At 48.6% G+C, this 13,365-nt stretch overlaps 4 non-coding genes across 4 annotated transcripts; all 4 read left to right on the forward strand.

Annotated features, from left to right (window-relative positions):
• Positions 1–1,486: 1,486 nt before the first annotated feature.
• Positions 1,487–1,559, forward strand: TRNAH-GUG (transfer RNA histidin (anticodon GUG)). Its single transcript has one exon. It is a non-coding gene; the product is annotated as a tRNA-His (tRNA).
• Positions 1,560–2,368: 809 nt separating this feature from the next.
• On the forward strand, positions 2,369–2,441 carry TRNAH-GUG (transfer RNA histidin (anticodon GUG)). The gene has a single exon. It is a non-coding gene; the product is annotated as a tRNA-His (tRNA).
• Positions 2,442–3,250: 809 nt separating this feature from the next.
• TRNAH-GUG (transfer RNA histidin (anticodon GUG)) lies at positions 3,251–3,323 on the forward strand. Its single transcript has one exon. It is a non-coding gene; the product is annotated as a tRNA-His (tRNA).
• Positions 3,324–4,425: 1,102 nt separating this feature from the next.
• On the forward strand, positions 4,426–4,498 carry TRNAH-GUG (transfer RNA histidin (anticodon GUG)). The gene has a single exon. It is a non-coding gene; the product is annotated as a tRNA-His (tRNA).
• The last annotated feature ends 8,867 nt before the right edge of the window (positions 4,499–13,365 follow it).

Genomic DNA, 13,365 nt, shown 5'->3' on the forward strand with positions numbered 1-13,365 from the left:
TTTAACTTTTGGGCTTCCGTGGCGCAATGGTTAGCGCGTTCGGCTGTTAACCAATAGGTTGGTGGTTCGAGCCCATCCGGGAGCGGTGTTGTGAGGTCTCAGATGTGACGTAAAAAGTCAAGGTTTTTACACAATACCTGACGAGCATTTAAATTTTGGGCTTCCGTGGCGCAATGGTTAGCGCGTTCAGCTGTTAATCGAAAGGTTGGTGGTTCGAGCCCACCCGGGAAAGGTGTTGTGGGGTCTCAAATGTAACGTAGAAAGCCAAAGTTTTTCCACAATACCTGACGACCATTTAATTTTTGGGCTTCCGTGGCGCAATAGTTAGCGCGTTCGGCTGTTAACCAATAGGTTGGTGGTTCGACCCCATCCGGGAGCGGTGTTGTGAGGTCTCAGATGTGACGTAAAAAGTCAAGGTTTTTACATAATACCTGACGAGCATTTAACTTTTGGGCTTCCGTGGCGCAATGGTTAGCGCGTTCGGCTGTTAACCAATAGGTTGGTGGTTCGAGCCCATCCGGGAGCGGTGTTGTGAGGTCTCAGATGTGACGTAAAAAGTCAAGGTTTTTACACAATACCTAACGAGCATTTAAGTTTTGGGCTTCCGTGGCGCAATGGTTAGCGCGTTCGGCTGTTAACCGATAGGTTGGTGGTTCGAGCCCATCCGGGAGCGGTGTTGTGAGGTCTCAGATGTGACGTAAAAAGTCAAGGTTTTTACACAATACCTGACGAGCATTTAACTTTTGTGCTTCCGTGGCGCAATGGTTAGCGCGTTCGGCTGTTAACCAATAGGTTGGTGGTTCGAGCCCATCCGGGAGCGGTGTTGTGAGGTCTCAGATGTGACGTAAGAAGTCAAGGTTTTTACACAATACCTGACGAGTATTTAACTTTTGGGCTTCCGTGGCTCAATGGTTAGCGCGTTCGGCTGTTAACCAATAGGTTGGTGGTTCGAGCCCATCCGGGAGCGGTGTTGTGAGGTCTCAGATGTGACGTAAAAAGTCAAGGTTTTTACACAATACCTGACGAGCATTTAATTTTTGGGATTCCGTGGCAAAATGGTTAGCGCGTTCGGCTGTTAACCGACTGAAAGGTTGGTGGTTCGAGCCCATCTGGGAGCGGTGTTGTGAGGTCTCAGATGTAACGTAAAAAGTCAAGGTTTTTCCACAATACCTGACGACCATTTAATTTATGGGCTAGCGTGGCGCAATGGTTAGCAAGTTCAGCTGCTATTCAGAAGACTGTTTGTTTGAGCCCTCCCTGGAGCGGTGTTGTGATGTCTCAGATGTAATGTAAAATGTCAGAGTTTTTCCACAATACCTGACGAACATTTAATTTTTGGGCTTCCGTGGCGCAATGGTTAGCGCGCTCAGCTGTTATTCAAAAGGTTGGTGGTTCGAGCCCACCCGAGAGAGGTGTTGTGGGGTCTCAGACGTAGCGTGAAAAGTCAAAACTTTTCCACAATACCTGACAACCTTTTAATTTCTTGGCTTCCGTGGCGCAATGGTTAGCGCGTTCGGCTGTGAACCAACAGGTTGGTGGTTCGAGCCCATCCGGGAGCGGTGTTGTGAGGTCTCAGATGTGACGTAAAAAGTCAAGGTTTTTACACAATACCTGACGAGCATTTAATTTTTGGGCTTCCGTGGCGCAATGGTTAGCGCGTTCAGCTGTTAATCGAAAGGTTGGTGGTTCGAGCCCACCCGGGAAAGGTGTTGTGGGGTCTCAAATGTAACGTAGAAAGCCAAAGTTTTTCCACAATACCTGACAACCGTTTAATTTCTGAGCTTCCGTGGATCAATGGTTAGCGCGTTCGGCTGTTAACCAATAGGTTGGTGGTTCGAGCCCATCCGGGAGCGGTGTTGTGTGATCTCAAATGTAACGTAGAAAGCCAAAGTTTTTCCACAATACCTGACGACCATTTAGTTTTTGGGCTTCCGTGGCGCAATAGTTAGCGCGTTCGGCTGTTAACCAATAGGTTGGTGGTTCGACCCCATCCGGGAGCGGTGTTGTGAGGTCTCAGATGTGACGTAAAAAGTCAAGGTTTTTCCACAATACCTGACGACCATTTAATTTATGGGCTAGCGTGGCGCAATGGTTAGCAAGTTCAGCTGCTATTCAGAAGACTGTTTGTTTGAGCCCTCCCTGGAGCGGTGTTGTGATGTCTCAGATGTAATGTAAAATGTCAGAGTTTTTCCACAATACCTGACGAACATTTAATTTTTGGGCTTCCGTGGCGCAATGGTTAGCGCGCTCAGCTGTTATTCAAAAGGTTGGTGGTTCGAGCCCACCCGAGAGAGGTGTTGTGGGGTCTCAGACGTAGCGTGAAAAGTCAAAACTTTTCCACAATACCTGACAACCTTTTAATTTCTTGGCTTCCGTGGCGCAATGGTTAGCGCGTTCGGCTGTGAACCAACAGGTTGGTGGTTCGAGCCCATCCGGGAGCGGTGTTGTGAGGTCTCAGATGTGACGTAAAAAGTCAAGGTTTTTACACAATACCTGACGAGCATTTAATTTTTGGGCTTCCGTGGCGCAATGGTTAGCGCGTTCAGCTGTTAATCGAAAGGTTGGTGGTTCGAGCCCACCCGGGAAAGGTGTTGTGGGGTCTCAAATGTAACGTAGAAAGCCAAAGTTTTTCCACAATACCTGACAACCGTTTAATTTCTGAGCTTCCGTGGATCAATGGTTAGCGCGTTCGGCTGTTAACCAATAGGTTGGTGGTTCGAGCCCATCCGGGAGCGGTGTTGTGTGATCTCAAATGTAACGTAGAAAGCCAAAGTTTTTCCACAATACCTGACGACCATTTAGTTTTTGGGCTTCCGTGGCGCAATAGTTAGCGCGTTCGGCTGTTAACCAATAGGTTGGTGGTTCGACCCCATCCGGGAGCGGTGTTGTGAGGTCTCAGATGTGACGTAAAAAGTCAAGGTTTTTACATAATACCTGACGAGCATTTAACTTTTGGGCTTCCGTGGCGCAATGGTTAGCGCGTTCGGTTGTTAACCAATAGGTTGGTGGTTCGAACCCATCCGGGAGCGGTGTTGTGAGGTCTCAAATGTGACGGAAAAAGTCAAGGTTTTTACACAATACCTAACGAGCATTTAACTTTTGGGCTTCCGTGGCGCAATGGTTAGCGCGTTCGGCTTTTAACCAATAGGTTGATGGTTCGAGCCCATCCGGGAGCGGTGTTGTGAGGTCTCAGATGTGACGTAAGAAGTCAAGGTTTTTACACAATACCTGACGAGTATTTAACTTTTGGGCTTCCGTGGCGCAATGGTTAGCGCTTTCGGCTGTGAACCAATAGGTTGGTGGTTCGACCCCATCCGGGAGCGGTGTTGTGAGGTCTCAGATTTGACGTAAAAAGTCAAGGTTTTTACACAATACCTGACGAGCATTTAACTTTTGGGCTTCCGTGGCGCAATGGTTAGCGCGTTCGGCTGTTAACCAATAGGTTGGTGGTTCGAGCCCATCCGGGAGCGGTGTTGTGAGGTCTCAGATGTGACGTAAAAAGTCAAGGTTTTTACACAATACCTGACGAGCATTTAATTTTTGGGCTTCCGTGGCGCAATGGTTAGCGCGTTCAGCTGTTAATCGAAAGGTTGGTGGTTCGAGCCCACCCGGGAAAGGTGTTGTGGGTCTCAAATGTAACGTAGAAAGCCAAAGTTTTTCCACAATACCTGACGACCATTTAATTTTTGGGCTTCCGTGGCGCAATAGTTAGCGCGTTCGGCTGTTAACCAATAGGTTGGTGGTTCGACCCCATCCGGGAGCGGTGTTGTGAGGTCTCAGATGTGACGTAAAAAGTCAAGGTTTTTACATAATACCTGACGAGCATTTAACTTTTGGGCTTCCGTGGCGCAATGGTTAGCGCGTTCGGCTGTTAACCAATAGGTTGGTGGTTCGAGCCCATCCAGGAGCGGTGTTGTGTGATCTCAAATGTAACGTAGAAAGCCAAAGTTTTTCCACAATACCTGACGACCATTTAATTTTTGGGCTTCCGTGGCGCAATAGTTAGCGCGTTCGGCTGTTAACCAATAGGTTGGTGGTTCGACCCCATCCGGGAGCGGTGTTGTGAGGTCTCAGATGTGACGTAAAAAGTCAAGGTTTTTACATAATACCTGACGAGCATTTAACTTTTGGGCTTCCGTGGCGCAATGGTTAGCGCGTTCGGTTGTTAACCAATAGGTTGGTGGTTCGAACCCATTCGGGAGCGGTGTTGTGAGGTCTCAAATGTGACGGAAAAAGTCAAGGTTTTTACACAATACCTAACGAGCATTTAACTTTTGGGCTTCCGTGGCGCAATGGTTAGCGCGTTCGGCTTTTAACCAATAGGTTGGTGGTTCGAGCCCATCCGGGAGCGGTGTTGTGAGGTCTCAGATGTGACGTAAGAAGTCAAGGTTTTTACACAATACCTGACGAGTATTTAACTTTTGGGCTTCCGTGGCGCAATGGTTAGCGCTTTCGGCTGTGAACCAATAGGTTGGTGGTTCGACCCCATCCGGGAGCGGTGTTGTGAGGTCTCAGATTTGACGTAAAAAGTCAAGGTTTTTACACAATACCTGACGAGCATTTAACTTTTGGGCTTCCGTGGCGCAATGGTTAGCGCGTTCGGCTGTTAACCAATAGGTTGGTGGTTCGAGCCCATCCGGGAGCGGTGTTGTGAGGTCTCAGATGTGACGTAAAAAGTCAAGGTTTTTACACAATACCTAACGAGCATTTAAGTTTTGGGCTTCCGTGGCGCAATGGTTAGCGCGTTCGGCTGTTAACCGATAGGTTGGTGGTTCGAGCCCATCCGGGAGCGGTGTTGTGAGGTCTCAGATGTGACGTAAGAAGTCAAGGTTTTTACACAATACCTGACGAGTATTTAACTTTTGGGCTTCCGTGGCGCAATGGTTAGCGCGTTCGGCTGTTAACCAATAGGTTGGTGGTTCGAGCTCATCCGGGAGCGGTGTTGTGAGGTCTCAGATGTGACGTAAAAAGTCAAGGTTTTTACACAATACCTGACGAGCATTTAATTTTTGGGATTCCGTGGCAAAATGGTTAGCGCGTTCAGCTGTTAATCGAAAGGTTGGTGGTTCGAGCCCACCCGGGAAAGGTGTTGTGGGGTCTCAAATGCAACGTAGAAAGCCAAAGTTTTTCCACAACACCTGACAACCATTTAATTTCTGAGCTTCCAAGGCTCAATGGTTAGCGCGTTCGGCTGTTAACCAATAGGTTGGTGGTTCGAGCCCATCCGGGAGCGGTGTTGTGAGGTCTCAGATGTGACGTAAAAAGTCAAGGTTTTTACACAATACCTGACGAGCATTTAACTTTTGGGCTTCCGTGGCGCAATGGTTAGCGCGTTCGGCTGTTAACCAATAGGTTGGTGGTTCGAGCCCATCCGGGAGCGGTGTTGTGAGGTCTCAGATGTGACGTAAGAAGTCAAGGTTTTTACACAATACCTGACGAGTATTTAACTTTTGGGCTTCCGTGGCGCAATGGTTAGCGCATTCGGCTGTAAACCATTAGGTTCGTGGTTCGAGCCCATCCGGGAGCGGTGTTGTGAGGTCTCAGATGTGACGTAAAAAGTCAAGTTTTTTGCACAATACCTGACGAGCATTTAGGTTTTGGGCTTCCGTGGCGCAATGGTTAGCGCGTTCGGCTGTTAAGCAATAGGTTGGTGGTTCGAGCCCATCCGGGAGCGGTGTTGTGAGGTCTCAGATGTGACGTAAAAAGTCAAGGTTTTTACACAATACCTGACGAGCATTTAAATTTTGGGCTTCCTTGGCGCAATGGTTAGCGCGTTCGGCTGTTAACCAATAGGTTGGTGGTTCGAGCCCTCCCGGGAGCGGTGTTGTGTGATCTCAAATGTAACGTAGAAAGCCAAAGTTTTTCCACAATACCTGACGACCATTTAATTTTTGGGCTTCCGTGGCGCAATGGTTAGCACGTTCGGCTGTTAACCAATAGGTTGGTGGTTCGAGCCCATCCGGGAGCAGTGTTGTGAGGTCTCAGATGTGACGTAAGAAGTCAAGGTTTTTACACAATACCTGACGAGCATTTAACTTTTGGGCTTCCGTGGCGCAATGGTTAGCGCGTTCGGCTGTTAACCAATAGGTTGGTGGTTCGAGCCCATCCGGGAGCGGTGTTGTGAGGTCTCAGATGTGACGTAAAAAGTCAAGGTTTTTACACAATACCTAACGAGCATTTAAGTTTTGGGCTTCCGTGGCGCAATGGTTAGCGCGTTCGGCTGTTAACCGATAGGTTGGTGGTTCGAGCCCATCCGGGAGCGGTGTTGTGAGGTCTCAGATGTGACGTAAGAAGTCAAGGTTTTTACACAATACCTGACGAGTATTTAACTTTTGGGCTTCCGTGGCGCAATGGTTAGCGCGTTCGGCTGTTAACCAATAGGTTGGTGGTTCGAGCCCATCCGGGAGCGGTGTTGTGAGGTCTCAGATGTGACGTAAAAAGTCAAGGTTTTTACACAATACCTGACGAGCATTTAATTTTTGGGATTCCGTGGCAAAATGGTTAGCGCGTTCAGCTGTTAATCGAAAGGTTGGTGGTTCGAGCCCACCCGGGAAAGGTGTTGTGGGGTCTCAAATGCAACGTAGAAAGCCAAAGTTTTTCCACAACACCTGACAACCATTTAATTTCTGAGCTTCCAAGGCTCAATGGTTAGCGCGTTCGGCTGTTAACCAATAGGTTGGTGGTTCGAGCCCATCCGGGAGCGGTGTTGTGAGGTCTCAGATGTGACGTAAAAAGTCAAGGTTTTTACACAATACCTGACGAGCATTTAACTTTTGGGCTTCCGTGGCGCAATGGTTAGCGCGTTCGGCTGTTAACCAATAGGTTGGTGGTTCGAGCCCATCCGGGAGCGGTGTTGTGAGGTCTCAGATGTGACGTAAGAAGTCAAGGTTTTTACACAATACCTGACGAGTATTTAACTTTTGGGCTTCCGTGGCGCAATGGTTAGCGCGTTCGGCTGTTAACGATTAGGTTCGTGGTTCGAGCCCATCCGGGAGCGGTGTTGTGAGGTCTCAGATGTGACGTAAAAAGTCAAGTTTTTTGCACAATACCTGACGAGCATTTAGGTTTTGGGCTTCCGTGGCGCAATGGTTAGCGCGTTCGGCTGTTAAGCAATAGGTTGGTGGTTCGAGCCCATCCGGGAGCGGTGTTGTGAGGTCTCAGATGTGACGTAAAAAGTCAAGGTTTTTACACAATACCTGACGAGCATTTAAATTTTGGGCTTCCTTGGCGCAATGGTTAGCGCGTTCGGCTGTTAACCAATAGGTTGGTGGTTCGAGCCCTCCCGGGAGCGGTGTTGTGTGATCTCAAATGTAACGTAGAAAGCCAAAGTTTTTCCACAATACCTGACGACCATTTAATTTTTGGGCTTCCGTGGCGCAATGGTTAGCACGTTCGGCTGTTAACCAATAGGTTGGTGGTTCGAGCCCATCCGGGAGCAGTGTTGTGAGGTCTCAGATGTGACGTAAGAAGTCAAGGTTTTTACACAATACCTGACGAGCATTTAACTTTTGGGCTTCCGTGGCGCAATGGTTAGCGCGTTCGGCTGTTAACCAATAGGTTGGTGGTTCGAGCCCATCCGGGAGCGGTGTTGTGAGGTCTCAGATGTGACGTAAAAAGTCAAGGTTTTTACACAATACCTGACGAGCATTTAATTTTTGGGATTCCGTGGCGCAATGGTTAGCGCGTTCAGCTGTTAATCGAAAGGTTGGTGGTTCGAGCCCATCCGGGAGAGGTGTTGTGGGGTCTCAAATGTAACGTAGAAAGCCAAAGTTTTTCCACAACACCTGACAACCATTTAATTTCTGAGCTTCCGTGGCTCAATGGTTAGCGCGTTCGGCTGTTAACCAATAGGTTGGTGGTTCGAGCCCATCCGGGAGCGGTGTTGTGAGGTCTCAGATGTGACGTAAAAAGTCAAGGTTTTGACACAATACCTGACGAGCATTTAACTTTTGGGCTTCCGTGGCGCAATGGTTAGCGCGTTCGGCTGTTAACCAATAGGTTGGTGGTTCGAGCCCATCCGGGAGCGGTGTTGTGAGGTCTCAGATGTGACGTAAGAAGTCAAGTTTTTTGCACAATACCTGACGAGTTATAACTTTTGGGCTTCCGTGGCGCAATGGTTAGCGCGTTCGGCTGTTTAGCAATAGGTTGGTGGTTCGAGCCCATCCGGGAAAGGGGTTGTGGGGTCTCAAATGTAACGTACAAAGCCAAAGTTTTTCCACAATACCTGACAACCATTTAATTTCTGAGCTTCCGTGGATCAATGGTTAGCGCGTTCGGCTGTTAACCAATAGGTTGGTGGTTCGAGCCCATCCGGGAGCGGTGTTGTGTGATCTCAAATGTAACGTAGAAAGCCAAAGTTTTTCCACAATACCTGACGACCATTTAATTTTTGGGCTTCCGTGGCGCAATGGTTAGCACGTTCGGCTTTTAACCAATAGATTGGTGGTTCGAGCCCATCCGGGAGCGGTGTTGTGAGATCTCAGATTTGACGTAAAAAGTCAAGGTTTTTACACAATACCTGACGAGCATTTAACTTTTGGGCTTCCGTGGCGCAATGGTTAGCGCGTTCGGCTGTTAACCAATAGGTTGGTGGTTCGAGCCCATCCGGGAGCGGTGTTGTGAGGTCTCAGATGTGACGTAAAAAGTCAAGGTTTTTACACAATACCTGACGAGCATTTAATTTTTGGGCTTCCGTGGCGCAATGGTTAGCGCGTTCAGCTGTTAATCGAAAGGTTGGTGGTTCGAGCCCACCCGGGAAAGGTGTTGTGGGGTCTCAAATGTAACGTAGAAAGCCAAAGTTTTTCCACAATACCTGACGACCATTTAATTTTTGGGCTTCCGTGGCGCAATAGTTAGCGCGTTCGGCTGTTAACCAATAGGTTGGTGGTTCGACCCCATCCGGGAGCGGTGTTGTGAGGTCTCAGATGTGACGTAAAAAGTCAAGGTTTTTACATAATACCTGACGAGCATTTAACTTTTGGGCTTCCGTGGCGCAATGGTTAGCGCGTTCGGCTGTTAACCAATAGGTTGGTGGTTCGAGCCCATCCGGGAGCGGTGTTGTGAGGTCTCAGATGTGACGTAAGAAGTCAAGGTTTTTACACAATACCTGACGAGTATTTAACTTTTGGGCTTCCGTGGCGCAATGGTTAGCGCGTTCGGCTGTTAACCAATAGGTTGGTGGTTCGAGCCCATCCGGGAGCGGTGTTGTGAGGTCTCAGATGTGACGTAAAAAGTCAAGGTTTTTACACAATACCGGACGAGCATTTAATTTTTGGGATTCCGTGGCAAAATGGTTAGCGCGTTCAGCTGTTAATCGAAAGGTTGGTGGTTCGAGCCCACCCGGGAAAGGTGTTGTGGGGTCTCAAATGCAACGTAGAAAGCCAAAGTTTTTCCACAACACCTGACAACCATTTAATTTCTGAGCTTCCAAGGCTCAATGGTTAGCGCGTTCGGCTGTTAACCAATAGGTTGGTGGTTCGAGCCCATCCGGGAGCGGTGTTGTGAGGTCTCAGATGTGACGTAAAAAGTCAAGGTTTTTACACAATACCTGACGAGCATTTAACTTTTGGGCTTCCGTGGCGCAATGGTTAGCGCGTTCGGCTGTTAACCAATAGGTTGGTGGTTCGAGCCCATCCGGGAGCGGTGTTGTGAGGTCTCAGATGTGACGTAAGAAGTCAAGGTTTTTACACAATACCTGACGAGTATTTAACTTTTGGGCTTCCGTGGCGCAATGGTTAGCGCGTTCGGCTGTTAACCATTAGGTTCGTGGTTCGAGCCCATCCGGGAGCGGTGTTGTGAGGTCTCAGATGTGACGTAAAAAGTCAAGTTTTTTGCACAATACCTGACGAGCATTTAGGTTTTGGGCTTCCGTGGCGCAATGGTTAGCGCGTTCGGCTGTTAAGCAATAGGTTGGTGGTTCGAGCCCATCCGGGAGCGGTGTTGTGAGGTCTCAGATGTGACGTAAAAAGTCAAGGTTTTTACACAATACCTGACGAGCATTTAAATTTTGGGCTTCCTTGGCGCAATGGTTAGCGCGTTCGGCTGTTAACCAATAGGTTGGTGGTTCGAGCCCTCCCGGGAGCGGTGTTGTGTGATCTCAAATGTAACGTAGAAAGCCAAAGTTTTTCCACAATACCTGACGACCATTTAATTTTTGGGCTTCCGTGGCGCAATGGTTAGCACGTTCGGCTGTTAACCAATAGGTTGGTGGTTCGAGCCCATCCGGGAGCAGTGTTGTGAGGTCTCAGATGTGACGTAAGAAGTCAAGGTTTTTACACAATACCTGACGAGCATTTAACTTTTGGGCTTCCGTGGCGCAATGGTTAGCGCGTTCGGCTGTTAACCAATAGGTTGGTGGTTCGAGCCCATCCGGGAGCGGTGTTGTGAGGTCTCAGATGTGACGTAAAAAGTCAAGGTTTTTACACAATACCTGACGAGCATTTAATTTTTGGGATTCCGTGGCGCAATGGTTAGCGCGTTCAGCTGTTAATCGAAAGGTTGGTGGTTCGAGCCCATCCGGGAGAGGTGTTGTGGGGTCTCAAATGTAACGTAGAAAGCCAAAGTTTTTCCACAACACCTGACAACCATTTAATTTCTGAGCTTCCGTGGCTCAATGGTTAGCGCGTTCGGCTGTTAACCAATAGGTTGGTGGTTCGAGCCCATCCGGGAGCGGTGTTGTGAGGTCTCAGATGTGACGTAAAAAGTCAAGGTTTTGACACAATACCTGACGAGCATTTAACTTTTGGGCTTCCGTGGCGCAATGGTTAGCGCGTTCGGCTGTTAACCAATAGGTTGGTGGTTCGAGCCCATCCGGGAGCGGTGTTGTGAGGTCTCAGATGTGACGTAAGAAGTCAAGTTTTTTGCACAATACCTGACGAGTTATAACTTTTGGGCTTCCGTGGCGCAATGGTTAGCGCGTTCGGCTGTTAAGCAATAGGTTGGTGGTTCGAGCCCATCCGGGAAAGGGGTTGTGGGGTCTCAAATGTAACGTACAAAGCCAAAGTTTTTCCACAATACCTGACAACCATTTAATTTCTGAGCTTCCGTGGATCAATGGTTAGCGCGTTCGGCTGTTAACCAATAGGTTGGTGGTTCGAGCCCATCCGGGAGCGGTGTTGTGAGGTCTCAGATGTGACGTAAAAAGTCAAGGTTTTTACACAATACCTGACGAGCATTTAATTTTTGGGCTTCCGTGGCGCAATGGTTAGCGCGTTCAGCTGTTAATCGAAAGGTTGGTGGTTCGAGCCCACCCGGGAAAGGTGTTGTGGGGTCTCAAATGTAACGTAGAAAGCCAAAGTTTTTCCACAATACCTGACGACCATTTAATTTTTGGGCTTCCGTGGCGCAATAGTTAGCGCGTTCGGCTGTTAACCAATAGGTTGGTGGTTCGACCCCATCCGGGAGCGGTGTTGTGAGGTCTCAGATGTGACGTAAAAAGTCAAGGTTTTTACATAATACCTGACGAGCATTTAACTTTTGGGCTTCCGTGGCGCAATGGTTAGCGCGTTCGGCTGTTAACCAATAGGTTGGTGGTTCGAGCCCATCCGGGAGCGGTGTTGTGAGGTCTCAGATGTGACGTAAGAAGTCAAGGTTTTTACACAATACCTGACGAGTATTTAACTTTTGGGCTTCCGTGGCGCAATGGTTAGCGCGTTCGGCTGTTAACCAATAGGTTGGTGGTTCGAGCCCATCCGGGAGCGGTGTTGTGAGGTCTCAGATGTGACGTAAAAAGTCAAGGTTTTTACACAATACCGGACGAGCATTTAATTTTTGGGATTCCGTGGCAAAATGGTTAGCGCGTTCAGCTGTTAATCGAAAGGTTGGTGGTTCGAGCCCACCCGGGAAAGGTGTTGTGGGGTCTCAAATGCAACGTAGAAAGCCAAAGTTTTTCCACAACACCTGACAACCATTTAATTTCTGAGCTTCCAAGGCTCAATGGTTAGCGCGTTCGGCTGTTAACCAATAGGTTGGTGGTTCGAGCCCATCCGGGAGCGGTGTTGTGAGGTCTCAGATGTGACGTAAAAAGTCAAGGTTTTTACACAATACCTGACGAGCATTTAACTTTTGGGCTTCCGTGGCGCAATGGTTAGCGCGTTCGGCTGTTAACCAATAGGTTGGTGGTTCGAGCCCATCCGGGAGCGGTGTTGTGAGGTCTCAGATGTGACGTAAGAAGTCAAGGTTTTTACACAATACCTGACGAGTATTTAACTTTTGGGCTTCCGTGGCGCAATGGTTAGCGCGTTCGGCTGTTAACCATTAGGTTCGTGGTTCGAGCCCATCCGGGAGCGGTGTTGTGAGGTCTCAGATGTGACGTAAAAAGTCAAGTTTTTTGCACAATACCTGACGAGCATTTAGGTTTTGGGCTTCCGTGGCGCAATGGTTAGCGCGTTCGGCTGTTAAGCAATAGGTTGGTGGTTCGAGCCCATCCGGGAGCGGTGTTGTGAGGTCTCAGATGTGACGTAAAAAGTCAAGGTTTTTACACAATACCTGACGAGCATTTAAATTTTGGGCTTCCTTGGCGCAATGGTTAGCGCGTTCGGCTGTTAACCAATAGGTTGGTGGTTCGAGCCCTCCCGGGAGCGGTGTTGTGTGATCTCAAATGTAACGTAGAAAGCCAAAGTTTTTCCACAATACCTGACGACCATTTAATTTTTGGGCTTCCGTGGCGCAATGGTTAGCACGTTCGGCTGTTAACCAATAGGTTGGTGGTTCGAGCCCATCCGGGAGCAGTGTTGTGAGGTCTCAGATGTGACGTAAGAAGTCAAGGTTTTTACACAATACCTGACGAGCATTTAAGTTTTGGGCTTCCGTGGCGCAATGGTTAGCGCGTTCGGCTGTTAACCGATAGGTTGGTGGTTCGAGCCCATCCGGGAGCGGTGTTGTGAGGTCTCAGATGTGACGTAAAAAGTCAAGGTTTTTACACAATACCTGACGAGCATTTAACTTTTGTGCTTCCGTGGCGCAATAGTTAGCGCGTTCGGCTGTTAACCAATAGGTTGGTGGTTCGAGCCCATCCGGGAGCGGTGTTGTGAGGTCTCAGATGTGACGTAAGAAGTCAAGGTTTTTAAACAATACCTGACGAGTATTTAACTTTTGGGCTTCCGTGGCGCAATGGTTAGCGCGTTCGGCTGTTAACCAATAGGTTGGTGGTTCGAGCCCATCCGGGAGCGGTGTTGTGAGGTCTCAGATGTGACGTAAAAAGTCAAGGTTTTTACACAATACCTGACGAGCATTTAATTTTTGGGATTCCGTGGCAAAATGGTTAGCGCGTTCAGCTGTTAATCGAAAGGTTGGTGGTTCGAGCCCACCCGGGAAAGGTGTTGTGAGGTCTCAGATGTGACGTAAGAAGTCAAGGTTTTTACACAA

This window comes from Phalangium opilio, unplaced genomic scaffold (genome assembly GCF_054372755.1).
Source record: "Phalangium opilio isolate 3A_F unplaced genomic scaffold, DU_Popi_V2 ptg000082l_1, whole genome shotgun sequence".
Classification (NCBI taxonomy): domain Eukaryota; kingdom Metazoa; phylum Arthropoda; class Arachnida; order Opiliones; family Phalangiidae; genus Phalangium; species Phalangium opilio.